The sequence below is a fragment of the Lichenostomus cassidix genome, chromosome 2 (genome assembly GCF_008360975.1).
Source record: "Lichenostomus cassidix isolate B80296 chromosome 2, HeHo_3.0, whole genome shotgun sequence".
Taxonomy (NCBI): domain Eukaryota; kingdom Metazoa; phylum Chordata; class Aves; order Passeriformes; family Meliphagidae; genus Lichenostomus; species Lichenostomus cassidix.
Genome location: NC_139482.1, coordinates 98,398,013 through 98,416,770, shown reverse-complemented (window position 1 = coordinate 98,416,770; position 18,758 = coordinate 98,398,013).

Genomic DNA, 18,758 nt, shown 5'->3' with positions numbered 1-18,758 from the left:
ATAGTACAATCTTTTCAAAAGTTTAAAGGAGAATGAGGGAAAAGAATGAATCTTAAAATTACAAGCAAAATTATTTCTTGTTTCTGTATTTCTTTAAACTACTTTTCTTGAGTGTGAAAAAGCCCAACTCATTCAAAAGACATAAAAGAGATACTTTAAGGAATATATATATATATGTTTTGGATAACTAAATGAAATTTGTACTTGGTAGATACGAGTCACCATGGAACACCCTAGCAGTATAAATTTTACTTAAAAAATGGAGATTAGGGAAAGTCTTTGATGGTGGGGATTATGTTTATCCTTCTGCTGAGCAGAAGCCTGTGCCAGAGCAGAGTGGAGAGGATTGTGCAGGGAAAGCTACCTTAAGTACCCACCTTTTTGGTAATCTTCCTCAATTCAATACCAGTGTTGTCTTCTAGTCCTACATTGGAAGGCATCAATTTGTTTGCTTTTAGTAAGCTAAAGGAAAATATATAAAATAGCACAGATTTTCTGTAGAGTCAAATACTGGAATTTGGCAGAAGCTTTATCCAGCTTTCTTCTGGAAATTGCACCTGTGTAGCCACATGTTTCTATGGTTTTATTCTCTGCTTTTGGACCTGTTTATTGCCTTACGGTTTCTCAAGTTATAGAAGTTGGTAGCCCACAGACTGAATGAGCTACCAGAATGTTTGCAAGTCACACTCAGGTCCTATTCACTCTGTGTAAATCCTGCATTTGAACTACTGCTGCCTATGCCTTACATTTAACCTAACTCCATTCTGTTTAAAGTAGTGCAGAATACCATAGCAAGAAACCTGCTGAAGTGTACTTGCAACATACATTTCTTCAGTTAATAATAAAGCATTACATGCAAAATTCTTATTAGATATGGTGAAGAAATGAATGTTTTTATCACCGCCTGCTGACCAGTGCCAGCCCTTGCTCCCAAAGCCAGATTGTCCCCCTCTTACAAGTAACTCTGCCAGTTTATACACTGGGCTGTGATGCTCCGTGGCGTGCAATGTCCCTGTGGTCAGTTTGGGTCACCTGTTTCCTCTATTTCTTTTGTGTACCTACTCACAGGCAGAGCATGAGACACACTAAAAAAAGTCCTTGACTTAGGATAAACACAATGTAACAAAACCCAAAACATCAGCGTGTTACCAGCACTACTCATTCTGAATACAAAACACAGCCCTCTAAGAGCTACTGAGAAGAAATTAACTCCATTCCAGCTGAACCCAGCAAACACACCTCATTAAAAGCAAATAGAAATAGAAGAAATGTTCTTTATAACTGCTGTCGTTCTGTTGCCACTGGACCTATAGTTTTGTAGGTAAACTGTCCAAAACCAGCATGTTTCTGTCTACTGAGTCCTTGATTTCTGCTGTGAATGACAGTAAGGCTGCCAATTAGCTACAGCACTGGTAACAGCTTCTCTGTCAGGAAGCTGCTTTGACACCACCAGTCTGTATTTCACACAGATCACTGAATAACTGCTTTATTTTGGGGAGTTTCAGTCATTATTAATATGCAGAAGCTCCAAACCTAGGCATGGATGTTGTTTCATAAGTTACTGAAATCTCCAAAATACAGCTTGAGAAAGATCAGAGAGTAGAGAAATTGAATACCTATTTTTCAACCTATGTTTGAATGAAAGTTAAAAACATCTAAATCCAAGGGGAACAGTACAACCTTTGGATGTTAAAATCTAGGGAGACACATCTGTATTCAAAATGCTGTAAAAGAAAGTGCAGTGCTCCTCGTTGTCTTGTAGTAGAAAAAAATTATAGAGATTGGAACTGTTCTTCAAAAGCACCAGCTTGCATTTGAAGAATAGAATATGGAAATATATTCTCCTGAAAAATGCCTTTGTTTTCCCCCTTATGAGGAGGGCTGCCAGAGTAGCTGTCCAGATAGAAGGGAGAAAAGCTTTTACTGTGCTAAGAGAATCTGGGCTTCACTCATTTTTTTCTGGGTGGCAGAAACTAGTAAACTTTCAAATGTTTGCATGGGAACACCTTTGCTCTACTGGAAATAAAACTGTTTACCCAAAGTCCTTTTTTTCGCTTGAATATGAAACCAAGCACAAAAAGAATCACATCTCATTCTCACAACTCACTGCATGTGGCATATGCTCACTCAGAAGTAATTACTGTCAGCTTGACAAATTGCTAGGTGTTAAGATTTCCTCATGGTCTTTTAAACCACTATAAATAAAATGTACAAGAATGTCACCCTACAGTTCTGAGCACTTAAAAAACACAGTGCTGGTGACACAATTCTACACCCAAGAAGGTGGATATGATTGATGGATCCTCAGTTCTCTTTTCCCCTTCCAGACCACAGGTGCAACCCTTTCTGGACATGGAGACCAAACACTTTAAAATAGCAGCCCTCACAGTCCTGCAATGACTTCAGTCAGACTTATGCTGTTTCTGCTCTTTTGGGATATCTATCTGGCTCTTGCTGCAGTCTTAATACCTCCTGTACTTGATATTCCATTTGGATGTGGATATAGTCTTCATGCATCTTGTCCTGAATTCCCCAGAGTGCAAGTTCTGAAGGATGGGAAATATCTAAGTTTGCAGTGAGGGTGTTTGCATACAGTTCTGTGATGTGTCAACATACTTTGCAGTCAACAGGTTTGTGTGGATGCACCTTAGATTTGTGGGAATGAAATGGTTTTTTCTCTTAACTGGCTCAAAGAAAAGCTTACTAAAACATTCTTTAAAAATAAAAGCAAGACAATTTAAATATGAAGGCTTGGAATCGTAAGGGGAGATTAAATTAGATGACAATAAGTTATGTTCCTACAAATACCAAGTGATAATGGAACTCGTATGTAAGAAGGAATATCTGAACATGTTCCCTCCATTAGTAACTTTGATTGAGATAACAAACATGATTTTTTCAAGTTTTTACATTTCCATGAGCACCCATGAGTACCCCAAGTTCTGGATTATAAGATTTACTTTAATCATTTCCACTTCTGCCTTCTAAAAATTTCTTCCTTTAAAATGAGCTTACCTTCCCATGGATTTCAAACTGCTACATTATCCATATCCATTCATAAAAATATACATAAATATGTTTTTAGAGCTCCAAATCCATTTTGTGTCAGATGTTTTGTCAATGTTTGCCAAAATTTTGTTTAAATTCACAGCTTGTTTTTACTACCTTCAGATAAATAGTTCTCTGGTTGCAAAAAAAGTGGGTTCCACAGCTTCAGCACTGTAACTTGCACAAAAAGAGATACAGAGGAGCATAGGAGCAAGTATTGCTTGTTATTGATGTGCAGTTTTAAAAAAGTAAATTAATTACTGGTGTCTTTAGTTTTAGACTACTATAATGTATAATGCATTATTTTTCAAATATAAAACCTTTCCAATCACTCAGCAGTGTCTCAGGAATAATGTACTCATACATATAATTTTATATCCATTCAGAAGTAGGAATCATGTCCTCAACACTCCAGGTGTGGAGTGCTCTAACTGTGCACCACTGAGAGGGTTTTGTGTTTGCAAGGCAGCTGAGTCATCCAGAGCATCTAAAAATCTGAAATTGTATCAAAGTTTCATTTCCTTCCTCCAAGATCCTTCCCCCTCCTGTGACTCCTTCATTTGATCACCTCTGTCTCCATTTTTCCGATGTATCATTTTTGTTGTCATTGTCACTGACTACTGTTAATGACTTTCTCCTTTAAAGTACTTACTCAAGAAAACTTCATATTTTTCCATGGATAAAGTGCATTTTGGAGAATAAGGAGAGAAGGGAAAATACTGTGGTGGAGGAAGTTCTGTACATATCTGGATGTGTATTCTCAATCCAGGAGCTGCTGGGTGTTCTGGCACTTGCTTTGGGATCCCAGGGTTCTCTGGGTTGTTTTTCCTAGTGGTATGCCCAAATGAACACTGAAGGGGCACTTGCCAAATATATTGTACTGATACAGAAACACAGTCTTCACCTCACCCTCCTCTCAGAATTTATGGAAGTGTCTCCTAAAAGCAATGCTCTCAGGCACCTCAGCTTCAGTTCCCACAAGCTCACAGCCTACGCTTATCCAGTTTACAATGGACTGATGGCTATCTCCCTCTCCCACCACTGTCTTCTGAATAAAACTGTGTTAGTACAGTTTTGAAATACTTATCAACAAAATCCTACATCAATTTGTTATAGATATTTAGGTGGAATGCTCTCCCACGCATTCCTCTTCAAGTTTCAACAATTCTTTGTGCCAAGCACAGAGACAAACTTTAAAAAGACAAAAAAAAGAAAAAAAAAAGAAAAAAAAAGAAATGAAAAAAACTTTTATTGCTTCCCAGTATTTCTGAGTTTATTTTTCTTCCTAGTCAGTGAGTAGTGGAGCTTCCAGGGCAGACATTAGAGACTATAATGAGTGAATAATATTAAAATGTGTAGGTATACTAATGAGATACTTACACACCTGTAATGGAACCCTTTTCCAGGCAGTTGTTGCATATGTAATAACACAGAAAGACATTTCAGGACAGGCTATTGTTTTGGTTCTCTTTTTAAATAGCTCAAACTGTAAAGAGTAACATTTTCTGTGCAACTGTGTGATTTCTTCCTATTGATGTCTAGAGGGAAAAAATAATGCATGGTTATAGAAATCCTTTTTAGAAGAGAATAAAATCAGGTCAAAGAGTTATGTCAAGTTCGTATGGTTTGTCTGACTTATGTAGGACTAGGTGGAAGGAAATTACACTACAGGGCAAGACCCTTGTGAAGTTGATACATTCTGTGTTGACTCCAGTATTTATGGTTCTTTGGGTACAAGCTCCAGCTTTCATTTTTATGAGTAGTTAAGGATAATAATTATCTGTGGGTTCAAAGGCTCCAATATTTTCCCGGCTATGAAGAGCAGGGTATTCACTGACTGAACTGTGAAGAGCTTTTGCAAAGCAGAAAAGCTGATTTTTTACCACTCTCAACTTTTAAAGAGTTCAGGTAATATGTATTGCCTAAAGTGGTGCTACATCTTTCAAAAAAGACCTGACTCTCAACTGTGATCTTAAAAGTTATTAAGACTTTTTTTCTGTATTATGAGTGTACTTCAGACTTCTAAAGCAGTTTAATGTTTGTGTTAAACTGTCTTAAGAAGAAATGATATTATTCTTTCCTTTGTGGCTGCTTGAGAATTTATAGTACACACAAAGCATTCTGAAGGTTAACTCCCTGCAGTTGTGGAAAAGCCTGTGCTTTACAATGTAGGTAGCAGAAAAGGATTGCATGCAAGGTGGACTTAGCACTTTCCAGCTTGTCATTCTAAGCTCTCTTCCTTCTGTTGGCTTTCCTGTTAAATGTTTTGTGGTTTTTGAAAGATTAACAGCTGATAGAGTTTTATCTGTTTCTGTAACTTGTCTGTCATCACCAGCAACTGATAGCTTCTCAAAGTTAAATGGTTGCTGAGGTTTCTTTCCACGGCACTATTCCCAATTCTGTAATTTTTTCAAGAATTACTTCCATGTCTTTGTTTTTTAAAGAAGAGTGTCATGTGATGGTTTCTCTTTCTTCAAAGTGTGAAAGCTTATTAATTTGATATCTCCTTCTATTATGTTTTTAAAAACCCAAACCAACCCAAGCAACTGTCCTATCCCAAACACTATGCCAAAAAACTCACTGTCACTTATCCTAACTACTGGTAGTACAATGGAAGCCAGCATCCAAAAGAAGTAGGTTTTAAGTTTCTCCTGAGGATACTACCATCCTAAGATCTGTCAAAAAAAGTACATGATGATCTTTGTTCACTTTATCATTTTACCTTTTGTCTGTTTTTCAAAGATCAGTTGAAAAAACAGTCTGATGATCCATTCTCAGTATTCCTGCAGACAGTGATGTCTAAGAGTCACTTGAGTGTGGGTGTATGTAGCAATCTTGACTTTCCTCCAAAAAAACCCCTAGTACAAAACAAAAGAAATCTCAAACTCCTGAAAAACAAACTGAAAAAAAAATCCCTCAAACTGGTAAGATGATCTGAAATGCACTGAGTTAGTGCCATAATGCATTCATAAGAGTAGCTTGAACTTTCAAAACCTTTTGATATTGCCCAGGAGAGTTAACTAAAAACCACACATTTGGAAAAACTGTAAATAAAGATTACCCAGGGGATGTATTTGTCAGTTTCTGAGGTTAGGGCTTCAGGGAATAATTTAAAACTGAAATAAAAAACAAAACCAGCAAAACCCCGAAACTACCATGAAAGCAATTTTGAGGGCTGGAAGCCTTGCCTTGTGGGTAGGGGATGAAGGCAGAGAATATTAACTACATATACTCTCATTGTCAGAGGAGAGATTGTTAGGCTCAGTGAATTAATTTCCCAAGTTCCTATTTTCTACAGATCTGAAGCATGCACCACCTTCTTAGTCTGAGCACAGAGGTCCATTTCACAGCTTCCTTATGTAGTGCATGAACACCAGCAATTGTAATTCCTTCTTAAACATGACGTGTCCATGAAGCTACAGCTTGCTGTGTTATACTGAAGTTCCTTCCTATATTTTCAGGTACGATTTGGAGAAATTTTTCAGAAAAGTGTCACAAAATTTTTCTATTTGTGATATGCTGTCATTCTCCCTTCCCCCAGCCAAAAAGAAACCTTGCATTTCTCATTAGAAAGGATGTGTAGTTTCACTGTAAATGATAAAATGGATTTGAACTCCACCAAAATTCTGCTTTACAAGGACCAGCCAATGTATTTGAGGCAGATGTGAGACATTCAGAAAGCAGCAGAGCAGGATATTCTGCTCTATGCTAATATTTTTTATTTTGCCAATTTGTTAACTTTATTTTGCCAAATATTTTTGCAAGGTCTCTTATTGTTGGACATTCTAGACATTGTTAGATGTTTTCAATTTTAATAAAGTTTTTTTGGGAAAGACATCTCAGGTAAGGAATTATCATGATTCTATCTTTTGTTCACCCATAGTCTCTTTTACAAATGTGCCTAAAATAAATAACACGGCAGTTTGAAAACCCTGTAGAAGCAAAGCTGTCCACATTGTGCTAGAAGGTTGCAACGTTACTGTAGACAAGAAATTTAGCATTCACATAGTCACAGAATCATAGAATCATCACAGAATCATTTAGGTTGGAAAAGATCTCTAAGATTGTCAACTCCAGCCTTCAACCAAACCCCTCTGTCAGCTAGACCACAGCATGGAGTGCCACATCCAGCTCCTGTGACATGGTGCTTTAACAAAACCCAGCTCCACTGGGTTTTCATGCCATGTGCTAGCCTCACTTCATCTTAAGCTGAGAAATCAACTTTGGGGTTATTTAATTCATTGTATTTCCAAGCAATTGAGAATAACTGAGAAAAACTAAGGATACTTCACATGCATGACTTCCTTTTACTGGTGGGGAGCTAATGTTTTTTATCCTTTATTATGTACTACCAAACATTTGTTGTTTTTAACTTTAATGTAAGCCAATGCATGACCTGATCCTTAAAATATGGGATCACTGAGGATGAAAGAGCCCAAGAGGCAAGAACCCTTGAACATTTAAATGTCTTCTTCCTGAAGTACAAAAGAAAAGGAAAGAACATCCAAAGTCAATGTTAAAATTACTTAAGTGACTTTGACAAAAGTAATACCATCATTATTTTATACCCATGCTCCATATTGGCAGTAAGAGTGCTTGACTTGTATAACATTTCAAAGTCAAAATAATAACCAGGGGAGTATTTAAGATGATGGGTCAGTGCTCTGTGTGTGTTTGAAGACAGTGAGAGAAAGAAAATTTACTGGGAAAGATTTTAAGAGAAAAAAGGAGTAATTAATATTGTGCAGGTACCTAAAGGTACCTAAACTCCTAAATTAATAGGACATATAAGAGAAAAAACCAAATTAGATACAGAATCTTATTCATCCAAGTCATTAGGTGCTCTCTGAGCTTCAAAAGAGGCTGGATTAGGAAAGCAAGTGATTATCAAAGGCTCAGGTAATATGCATGGGTGAATAGTGGAACTTTAAAGAAGGGCTTCACTTCCTAGGTAAATATTTAAGCATTTTCACTTCCTCAGAAGCACATTGGAACCATTTTCTTTTTCAAAAAGAAAATATTTGAACTAAAAAATATGAACACTTTGGTAAAATGATGAGAAAGCGAAACAGTTTCAAATTGAGGCAGTGTATTTGCTATCAAGAAATCTGTAGAAAGTGCACCCCATTGCATATTCTATTACTTTTGCAGTTAATAGAAATGGAATAGGTAATAGAAATAGAATTCTATTTCTATCACCTATCAGATATCAGCTGTATATTGTACTGGTATTCCAGACACTTGATATGTTTTCATATAAATGAGTTATTTGGAAATAACTTGTGCCATCTAGGCTATTGAGGAACATAGATTTTAAACACTCACTTGACAAGATTTCTACAGTAAGTTTTAATAGGTAAGTGGATGTGAATATTCTATCTGGAGCATTGGGGAAGAATATAGAATAATTTGCTAATACTTCTTGATAGATGCAGTAACATTTTCCATTATTGCACTGTCAAAGGAAATGATATCTAGGATAAAGGAAAAAGGTATTCATCAATTCAAGAGAAAAGTAACTTTTTTTTACGAAAAGGAGTTAAGGATAAGGAATGATTTAACATAATCATTCATGGCCTTGTGGCTAGAGCTTTGGCTTTTTTGTGTGCATGCTTGGAAATATGGAGAGCATTACATATACTGTGGAGCTTTCAGGGCTGCCTGGGAATGCTGACTTTGCTCTTCTGCTGGCATCTTCTTCAGATCCTTTAACGAATGATTTATGGCTAAAATAACTTCAGTAGATTTGAGGCAAGGTTTCAGGAGAGGAAGAAAAATATATTCAGAAAATCTGTTGTTTAATCACAGAAGACAGAGTTCCTGCAAGAATGCGTGTCCATTTCAGAAATGGACTTTTACTTTTCACTCACCCGAGTGACAAAACAGAACGACCTTCAGCTTTTTTCTTCAAAGAAAGACAGAAAATTGTCAATCTGGCTGCCCTTTTTGGCAGAAAGCTTTGTGATTAGTAGCCTAAAAAACCAACACAGGATTTCAGGAATTTTCTATTTTGTTTCAAAATAAAAGGAATGATTGGGTATCTGTGAGGTTTAAACCCAACTGGTAACCAAGCCCCATGCAACTGCTCACTTACTCCCCCTGAAACAGAATGGGAGAGAATTGGAAGAGTAAAAGTGAGAAAGCTCTTGGGAGAAAGACAGCTTAATGAAGAAAGCAAAAGCCCCATACATAAGCAAAGCAAAACAAGGAATTAATTCACCTCTTCCTGTAGGCAGGCAGGTGTTCACCCATCTCCAGGCCAGCAGGCCTCCATCATGCATAGTGGTGACTTGGGACCACTCCAAATGTCCACCCTTCCTTCTTTCTGCCCCACTCTTTATATGCTGAACGTGATGCCATATGGTATGGAATGTCCCTTGGGTCACTTGGGGTCAGCTGTCCTGGCTGTGTCCTCTCCCAACTTCTTGTGCACCTCCAGCCTGCTCACTGGTGGGTGAAGTGAGTAGCAGAAAAGGCCTTGGATCCTGTTAGCCCTGCTCAGCAATAAAGAAACATTCCTGAATGATCAACACTGTTTTCAGTACAAATCCAAAGCATGGCCTCATACCAGCTACTCTGGAGAAAATTAGCTCTACCCCAGCCAAAACCAGCTCAATGTTTCTTTGTTACCATTGCATTATTTTAAGAACAAAATTGTTAGATCCCTGCACTGAGGAGAAAAAAAATTACAATGAAGCTGTCAAATTGCACTGGAACAAGTGCAACTTTGCAGTTGCTATGTAACAGGAGTTCTAGGTCTGACCTAGGACAGTTTTCTGTAAGTGACATCTTTACTGTTCTGAGCATGTAAACAGACTCACTTTTAAAGAAGGCATGTGTGGTGGGTTTTACTTTTTTTCTTCTTCATTCATCCACTGTTTCAAGCAGAGGTCAGGAAAGAACAGCAGAATTCTTTTCTGGAAGTGAACAGAAAGAGTAGTGATACCTTTGCCTTGAAATTAGGCAGTGCTTTTCAGGGTATCAGTAGGGTCAAGCTCTTGACAAGTGAACGAGGGAAGAAAAAGACATCACAGTGATGCCTTCTATCATCACCTATCCTTCCACCCTGGAGAAACATTCTTGCTGGAGATGTGCAGTGCAGCTATGGCAGGGTGCTTGTCTATTTGCCTGCCTTTTCTTTACAGCTGAGGATCTGCCAGACTGTGAACACCACTGAAAAAAATTTACAAGGATTAAAAAATGGTGTCAGCATCGCATTGTAATGATTTTGTACTTAATTTCTTACATGTGCTTTGGGTCTATGAAGAGATCAATGTCACTGTTGAAGCAGTGTATTGAAAAATGGATTATAAGGCTGTGATTCTACACATGCCTACATTTGTGCCAATCAAAGGAGATACTTGGCACACATGTCAGCACATATCCATGTGGTGCTTACTGAAAGCCATAGTGTGTGGCTTTGAAATTGCATGCTGCACACTTGCTGAGCTTACAGGAAATCCTGCAGGTTGGTATCAATGTTTGAAGACTTTGAGAAGGAGGGAAAAAAAAGAAAATACAGGAAAAACATTTGTAAAAAGCTTGGTTTAGTATTGCAACATTCCCAAGGGAGCTAAAATCAATAGTAGTTATCCACTCAGCCTTTTATCCATGAATTCTTGTGTCACAAATGAGCTCAATTAGATTCATTCCAGCTGTTCATTTTATCACACAGATGTTGTTTCTGTGAAAAATCACTGGTGCTAGGCAAAGGGATATGAGACATGTGCTGAAGGGAGCAATGGAAACAAGTGCCCCTGAGCTCTCACTCATAGACAAGATGCCATATAATCCTTTCTCCAGTCTAACTGGAGGATGCTTTAAAACTTGCTAGGCCTCCTCTCCTTCCAACTGTTCAATGGTTGAACTGGAGTTTTACATCCCCTTACAAAATATACTCAAAGCCTGGCTCGGGCAGGCTTCCTTCATAGACCTTCCCAAGTGCTTTGCAGGGGATCCTGCAACAGCCAGGCAGCTGAGTGCTCCTCCATGCCTCCTCCCACCCCAGGCCCTGCATTGCTGATTCCTATAGACATTTTGAAGTTATTATTTCTATTTAAAATATTTATTTTCTGTGAAAAATCTCAGAAGTAATTCTGTAGAACTCTTGCACTATCAGCTTCCTCACTGCAGCAACGTGTTTTGACAGCTGAACTCAGCCACCAGCTATTGACTGTCTTTATGTTCTCCTGTCCCTGCTTGCAGCTGGATTAATACTTTCTTATTTTTATTGGTACATCTTGAAGACATAGCTGGCGTGTGCAGATAACCAGCAAATTAAAACAAACAATTACTATTACAGAAAGTAGCTGTATTTGAGTGTTTATTTGATAAGACGTAAACTTTCTCTCCCAACAGAAATTTTCTTTTAAAAAATGATACCACAGGCTTGTTGAATTTCTTGCCATTTTTTATTACTATTTTCTCTTGGGAAATATTCCATGACTTATTAATATTTCCAAAAGCTTTAATTTCTCTCTAGAATTCCTTCTAATCAAACATTTTGAAGTTGGAAATTCTTAGGAGAAAAGAGTGTCAGGATGTTATTTTTTTTCTGCTACCCTGACCTGACAGATTAAGGATGAATCATCGACAGGCCAAAAACCTGTTCAAAGGGAATACATCAAGCCAGAAGGGCCTCCTAGTGAGTAGGTACATAACCATGATACTTGTTAGAAAATACTAGACAAAAAAATCCCTAAAAGAAAAGCAGGAGCACTGATGCATTGCCTCCTCCTCAGGGGTACTGGAAAGATGAAGGAAAAATTCTGTTCATTACTAGGTGGTGCAGATGCTGCAATGATAGGACGACAGGGCTAAAGGAAGAAGTGGAGTGGATGGAAGTGATTTTGATGTGGTATAACCTCCAGACAGGTCATCCTGGACAGAAGGTGCAGTAGAGTAGCTGCTATTGTCTCTCTCTTGACAACTCTGTAACACAGCTCTTAAACAGTTGGAAAGAACACCTAAAACCATTAACTATCCATCAAAACATCTGAAAACAGCAGGGAGAACCCAAAATTTCATGCAAATGTAGCAACATGAATGAGGTATTTGCAAAGAATTTGCATCCAAGTTAGACACATTCTTCAGAGGATAATAAAATTGTAGGAAAAATTAGGTTGGAAGGGCCCTCTGGGGGTCTCCAGTCCAAAGCACAAGGTTTTGTTTATTTAGGTTCTGAAAATATCCAAAGACTGACTGCAGTCTTCCCAGACAACATGAACCAATGCCTGTCTGTCCTCACAGAGATAGAGGTTTCCCTTATGTCCAGTCTGAACCTCACTTCTTTAAAATTATTTCTGTCGTCTCCCATCTCCCTACTAAATACTACTGTGAGGAGCTTGACACCATCAATTGACTCCTGCAGATCTGTCTTTGCCCATTCTGTCCACCTCCAGACTGTGTAATTTCAGAAACTCCGCTATCCTTAGTTCTGGACTTGTCACATGTCCTTGTTCAGATCCTCATGGTCCCTGCTGTCCCCTTCCTCCAGCCCACCTATGTATGCAAGATGGTTATGGGAGACATTGCTAAAAGCCATGCTAAATACAAAGTAAATGCCATCCACTGCTCTTCTCCAGCTGGTCAGGTATCAGAAAACCAGAATATTCTGAGTTGGAAGGATAATTGAGTACAGGTCTCATGGTATGGTTTACCCTTGCCAATCTCTGCTGACTAATCCTAGTCACCTTCTCCACATGCTGGGAAGTGTACTGCAGGAGGATTCACTCCATGTTTATGTGTGAAAACCCTGCATCAATAAGTTATCCCCAATACCCACCAGAAACCTTTGATGGCTTGGGTCCCATTGTGTTGCCCTTTCAGGATCTGGCAGACCCCAGAAAGGATGAGGAGCTGTCATGCAGAGATTTTCACGAGCTGTTTAAACACGTCTCCAATTTTGTCTTCCAGACTGGATCGTTTGTAAAAGACTGACACCTTAAAGACACCTTTACTGGTCACTCTGCTGACCCTGACCTGGAAGCTCTCGCCCAGATTTCTGTCCATCATGTTCAATAGCTGCATGTATCCAAGCTGCTCCTGTTCCTAGGGTCAGCCTCCTGCCTTGTGCCCTTTCCCTGCTTGTCTTGCCTGAAGAGAAGGTTTGTCCTTCACTGCATGCTTTTGTGACGGCACATGCAGCTGTAGCTCCTCCTGCTTGTTTCCCAGGGTGTGTGAATTTCTGTATACACAATATAGGCTCATGTTCCTTCACCTTTTTTGACCAGTCCTGAGATCTCTCTTGTTCCCATTATCTTTCACCCTTTATTTTCTACTTCTGTCTACTGTTTTCTTTTTAATTGTTATCTACAATCTCCCTCTCCCCTCATTGCTTATTTAAATGTCTCCTTGCCAGGTTGGCCAGGCTGTTGGCAAAGGTGTCTTTGCTCTGCTTTTTCAGATGGGTATAATCCCATCTGTTTCAAGCAGTCTGCCATCATCAGAGAGGACCCCATGGCTGTAAAAGTGACCTCCCTGAGGCTGAGAGCTCGTGCCTGAGGAGGTGCTGACTTCCAGACCTGCAGACCTGCATCCTCCCTCAGACCTTGCTCTGGATCGAAGCCTCCGCTGTGCTGGGGGAGTTGGTCCTGTGGGTGGGGGACACTGTTTTCTGTGGGGCATCACCTTCATGTCAGTGACCCTTGCTACCTTCATCCATTTCCAGTCCCCTTCTGTGCATCTCTTCACACACACTGCTGTGCTTGCCTGCTGTGTTGTGATTTATCATCAGATAACTGCTTTCATTTGTGGAGACATAATCACAGCAGCTCACATGTACAACAGACAAAGTGAAAACACAAATTCAGTGTGATATAAACATTCTGTATCTATTTCCATAGACAAAGGGAAACACATTTGCTACACACTGAGTTTCAATAGAGATCTAAATTTTCTTGCTGTGAAGCTCAGTTTGAGACTAGACTAGAGATATTTAATTGGCAACACCAAAAAAAAAGAAAAAGAAGCAGTGTGGAAATGACTGAACTTGGGAACAGTGGATAAAGTTAGTGCTTTTCAGGTAAAAAGAGAAAAAAACAGCAAAAAGGTAATGTATGAAGTTTCTCAGATCTATGTAAAAAGATCAATTTTATGACTTATTTTCTCTTGCAAATATATAACAGAGACATGTAGGAGGCAGTAGGAATTAATTAAAACCTTTGGGTCCAAGTGTGATTGCCATTCATAAGCTGGTTTATTTTGATCTTAGAACACACAATAATAGTCCAGTTAAACGGTGGCTGCAGTCTCCTCGGAGTGATGGATGTGGTCTGGTTGAAATGGTGATCCTGAAGAATGGTCTGGTTGGTCTCTGGAGGTCCAGCAATGGCTCTCAAGCTCTTCTCCTCTGGGAATCCAGTGGAAGTGGTAGTCCAGTGTTCCAAAGACTCATCTTACATGCAGGTGGAAATGTTCAGTTCCTCCCCTCTGGGCAGGGCATCTCACAATGGGTTGATGTAATCTTATGGTTCACTCCCAGAGACCTTGATGGCCCATCAGTGGAGATAGCCCCCAGATGGTGTTATCAGGGCTGAGTCATTCTGAAGGTAAAGAACGCTGCCTCACCTGTTCTTACCAGCTTATGAAGATGGTAATAGAATACATACATTTTGTTACACCTTCCATGTAACCTAAGACAGAAGCAAAACAGAAGTAAATCTTTGCAGTACCTAAGATGCCATCGCTTCTACTTACAATTCATTTTCCCCTGCAGTCATAATTGATCAATGTGATGTATGCTACAACTCACAATTCAATATTTTTTTGAAAATTGTTAGTTTCCTTTCCAATCAGACAATTGCTGACTCATTCATCTCTTTGTTTTTGTTGTTTTTTTGAAAACATCATTTCTATTCATCAAGATACTCAATGTACTATAATCAAGTAAAGTTTTAATTGGTGTGAGTACCATTTACAACCAAGGAGGAGGAAATGAACATACATGGTCTGCTAGATGAATTTGAAGAGAACATATATGAAGACTAGAATTTCTTGCCCTTATAACTCAAAGGTTCTGTTTAGAAGGTGCTGTCCATCAGAAAAGTAAGGAATATATCATTGTGCTTGCTTTAATATTTCATTGTGTTTGAATTCTGCTAGCTTCACTTTTGACCAGAATACTATTTCTTATTACTGATCCTCCCCTCCCCTCCCTCCCCTCCCCCTCCCTCCCCTCCTCCCTCCCTCCCTCCCTCCCCTCCCCTCCCTCCCCTCCCCTCCCTCCCTCCCTCCCCTCCTCCCCCTGAGATGTCTGTTTTACAAAATACATTTTAAGTGATGATTATTGGATCAAAGAATTACTACCATCTGTGGTATTCTATAGATAGTGCAATTTACAGTATGCCTCAGAGCTCTATAATAAAACCTGTAAAATGATAAGTAAGATTTTCCAGCATCTCATGTCCTGAACTTGCTGTGTGTGATTTTTTTTAAAAAGCAATTGAATGAACTCATTTCTTGTAAAATAACTTCAGTTATAAAAAAGAAGATACATATAAAAAAAAAACCCCACCATAATAGAGAGTGAAATGGTAATGCTATATTCAAAGTATTTTTAAGAGCAAAAGGGAACATGGCACATATTTGTATTCAAATCTTTATTTTTAGATTATTTGAAGTACTAGCAATCTAATCAAAGGACAGATAATAGCTGTTATCAGTCAATATTAATGCTTGTACAATGTAAAAAAGTACAAAGAAAGCCTAATTAATAAAAATTTCAGAACTGTTGTGCTGGAAAGCTTACTGCTATCACACCCCTTGCCCTGGTGTGATGCTCACCCTTCCTGGGTGCCACTAGGATGGGAGAATGACAGTTTCAGTCCCTTCAAGAGGAAATGAGGAGGGTTACCAGTTGTTCATATTCCTCCCCAGTCTTGTGTCTGCTTGGGGCTAATTTTTTGTTGCTTTGTTGGTTTTTTTTTGGTTTTTTTTTTTGTTCCCCCTCACAGCCTCTTTTTCCCTTTCAGGGGCTCCCAGCCAAAACCAGAGAGCGGCAGAGTTGCCTGGTGGCACAGCCCCAGGTGCCCTCAAGAGCTGCTGTTTGTCAGCTGCTGACTCCCCAGCAGCTGCTCAGTGGGGTCAGTGCCTTGCTGGAGGTCACAGGGTGAAGATAAAAGAGGAGAAGCCACAGGCTCTGCTCCTCTCAACAAGTGGCAAACCAGGCTGAGCCATGGTGAGCGAGGGTGAGCTCTGCTGCCATGGTGGTACAAGCTCTGCAACATGCCATGATTATGGCAAAATCATGTACAGGGAGATATATAAAAAATCTCTGACCAATTATTATAATTCAGAACAGGTAAACAGGGGATGTGAAGATAGTGGTGTCTTCATAAAGTATAATGACATTCATAAATTACATATAATTTCTTCATATAAGCATAATGAAAATATAATAATGTATAATAATATTAATACAATTCCTTTTTCCTTTCAAAGAACCCCTGAACTAATGTCTGTAATTATTCTTATTTTCAAGAAGAAACCTTTCACCTAATGATAGCTTGCAGGTTCCCATCCTCTCTTTAGATTCTATTTAAATGCTTAGCTGTACATATTACAGTTAAACATGATGAGTCGGAAAAACTTAGGGGACAGATAGCAGGCAGCTTTGAGACTGGGCCTCCAACCAAGAGCTGAATTTTCCCTTATAACATTAAATTAGCAAATTCATGTTCTCAGAAGCCCAAATATGGTCTTATATTCAGAAATTGGCAAATGGGAGGGCACATAAATGAGCAAGTGAGTTTTATTAATTTTTAATGAGTTCTTCTGAGAGCTTCTCTTTATGTCAGAGAAAAAAACTTACTTTTCCCCCTCTGCTTTCTCAAATACTGTGGCTGAAAAAGTCAATATCCCTCAAATCATATCTCTCATGTATCTCACCCCACTGCATTGTTTGCTCCCCTGGAGACAGTCTTTTTCTCTTGATTGCTGTTCATGCAGTATGAAACACAAGCACACACAAACATACACACAAACTCACACAGATACTTGTGCTTTTGACATTCACCACTGTTCTCCGTGCATTGGAAATAAACCAGCTTTCAGCTTTAAAAAAGAGATTTGGTTGTGGAAAGCATATTTTCCTCCTGTAGTGTGTCACATGAATTATGACATCTGTGAGCTGTTTCTCTGAAGGAGGAAGAGTAAGTGAGGTGTGTATTATGGCCTCCCACTGATCTAGAGGTGGTTAAAATAATCCAAAATTACCTGCAGAAGGGGTTGATGACATTTTAGGTGAACATAAAAACCTCAGAAATTTCAAGCTTAGGTAGAAGAAAACAGAAGGGAAAAATATTTTTAAAAAATTATGCTAACCAAGACCCTGAAGAAAAAAAATCTGGAAATGAGAATATTTCTCAGAACATTAACTCAGTTAATTTCTTTCTGGTACTCCCCAAATTTTCTTAACTGCAGCAGAACTTCAAAAGCACTGTGATGTTCCTTTTCTATGTCTTTTATATGGATGATGTTTATATGGTTAGGGCAGAGCTTGATGGGGCTTGGTGTACAAAACAGATTTGAAAGACAGAAGGGAGATAAGTGCATGTAGTAGGGTGTTTGCTTTCTTAAACCACTGGAAAGCACCAGGTAGTGTGTCAGGAACTACTAAGAGCCATGAGTTAGATGGCCAAAGTCTTAAGTAAGTTCTTCCATTTGTTCATATCCATATGCACATCCCTGCTACAGACTGAAAATACAAAATGACTTAGAGTCACCCCTTCTCTGCAGTCACCACATATATATATCCCTAGTCCCAGGTAAAGCAGGATAGGCAGCCCTACAATTTTTGGAGGCTGACCACTGATCCTAGGAGCAATCTTCTCCTTCTGCATTTTGGACAGTGATGCAGTGATTTGCAGGCCTTCTGGGCACCCAGAGAAGCAAGTTCCTTCTGTGGCCCTGACAGTATTTGAGGCACTGTAAATGTACTCTTTAGCTCCTTACACATATATGCTAAGAAGAATTTCAGTGTTAAAGTGGACTAGAAGAAGCTGAAATGTTATCATTAAAATTGTAGTGGTTGACATGTTTTCTTTTCTAGCATCCCCAGCCTTTCTCAAAGGGCTGCTCTTTGTCACCTGCTGAGTCCTTGCCTCAGTTGGCCTTTTTACCTACATGGCATTCACAGGGCTTACACTAAAACAGTGGGGCAGCAGTACCCTCACTAGCAGACAGATATTAAATCAGGTCAGGCCAAGACATGCACTGAGATCCTGCCCTGTCAGGTCAAGTGAAAGCCATGGCCTTTTACTTGTACTGGCCACATCACAGATTTTATGCTCATTAAACACCACTATCTTATCAGAAAAGGAAAAAAACATATGGCTAAAGTATAATGGATTCAAATCTAAATTATTTGAGCTCTGGTAATACTTCCCTGTATGGAATAGGTTGGGACTGGCTAGTCTAGAAATGAGAAATTGTGCTGGGGTTGTTTTGAGTCTGCGGTATAGACAAAATGAAGGAAAATTATCTGTTTTCTTAGTTAATATAAAAAAGACATCCAACATGACTTTCTGAAAATAATGAAGTACATATACAAACTTATCAAATTCCTTGTCCTTGTTTTAATCAAAAAGAGGTGACCTGAATAAATTAGTACTATTCCAAAAGAATCAAATCTTACAAGACAAACATAAAATGCTAGAAGAAAATTTATCTTATGACAAGACAGAGATGAAAATGAGAGTGTAGGAAAAGAG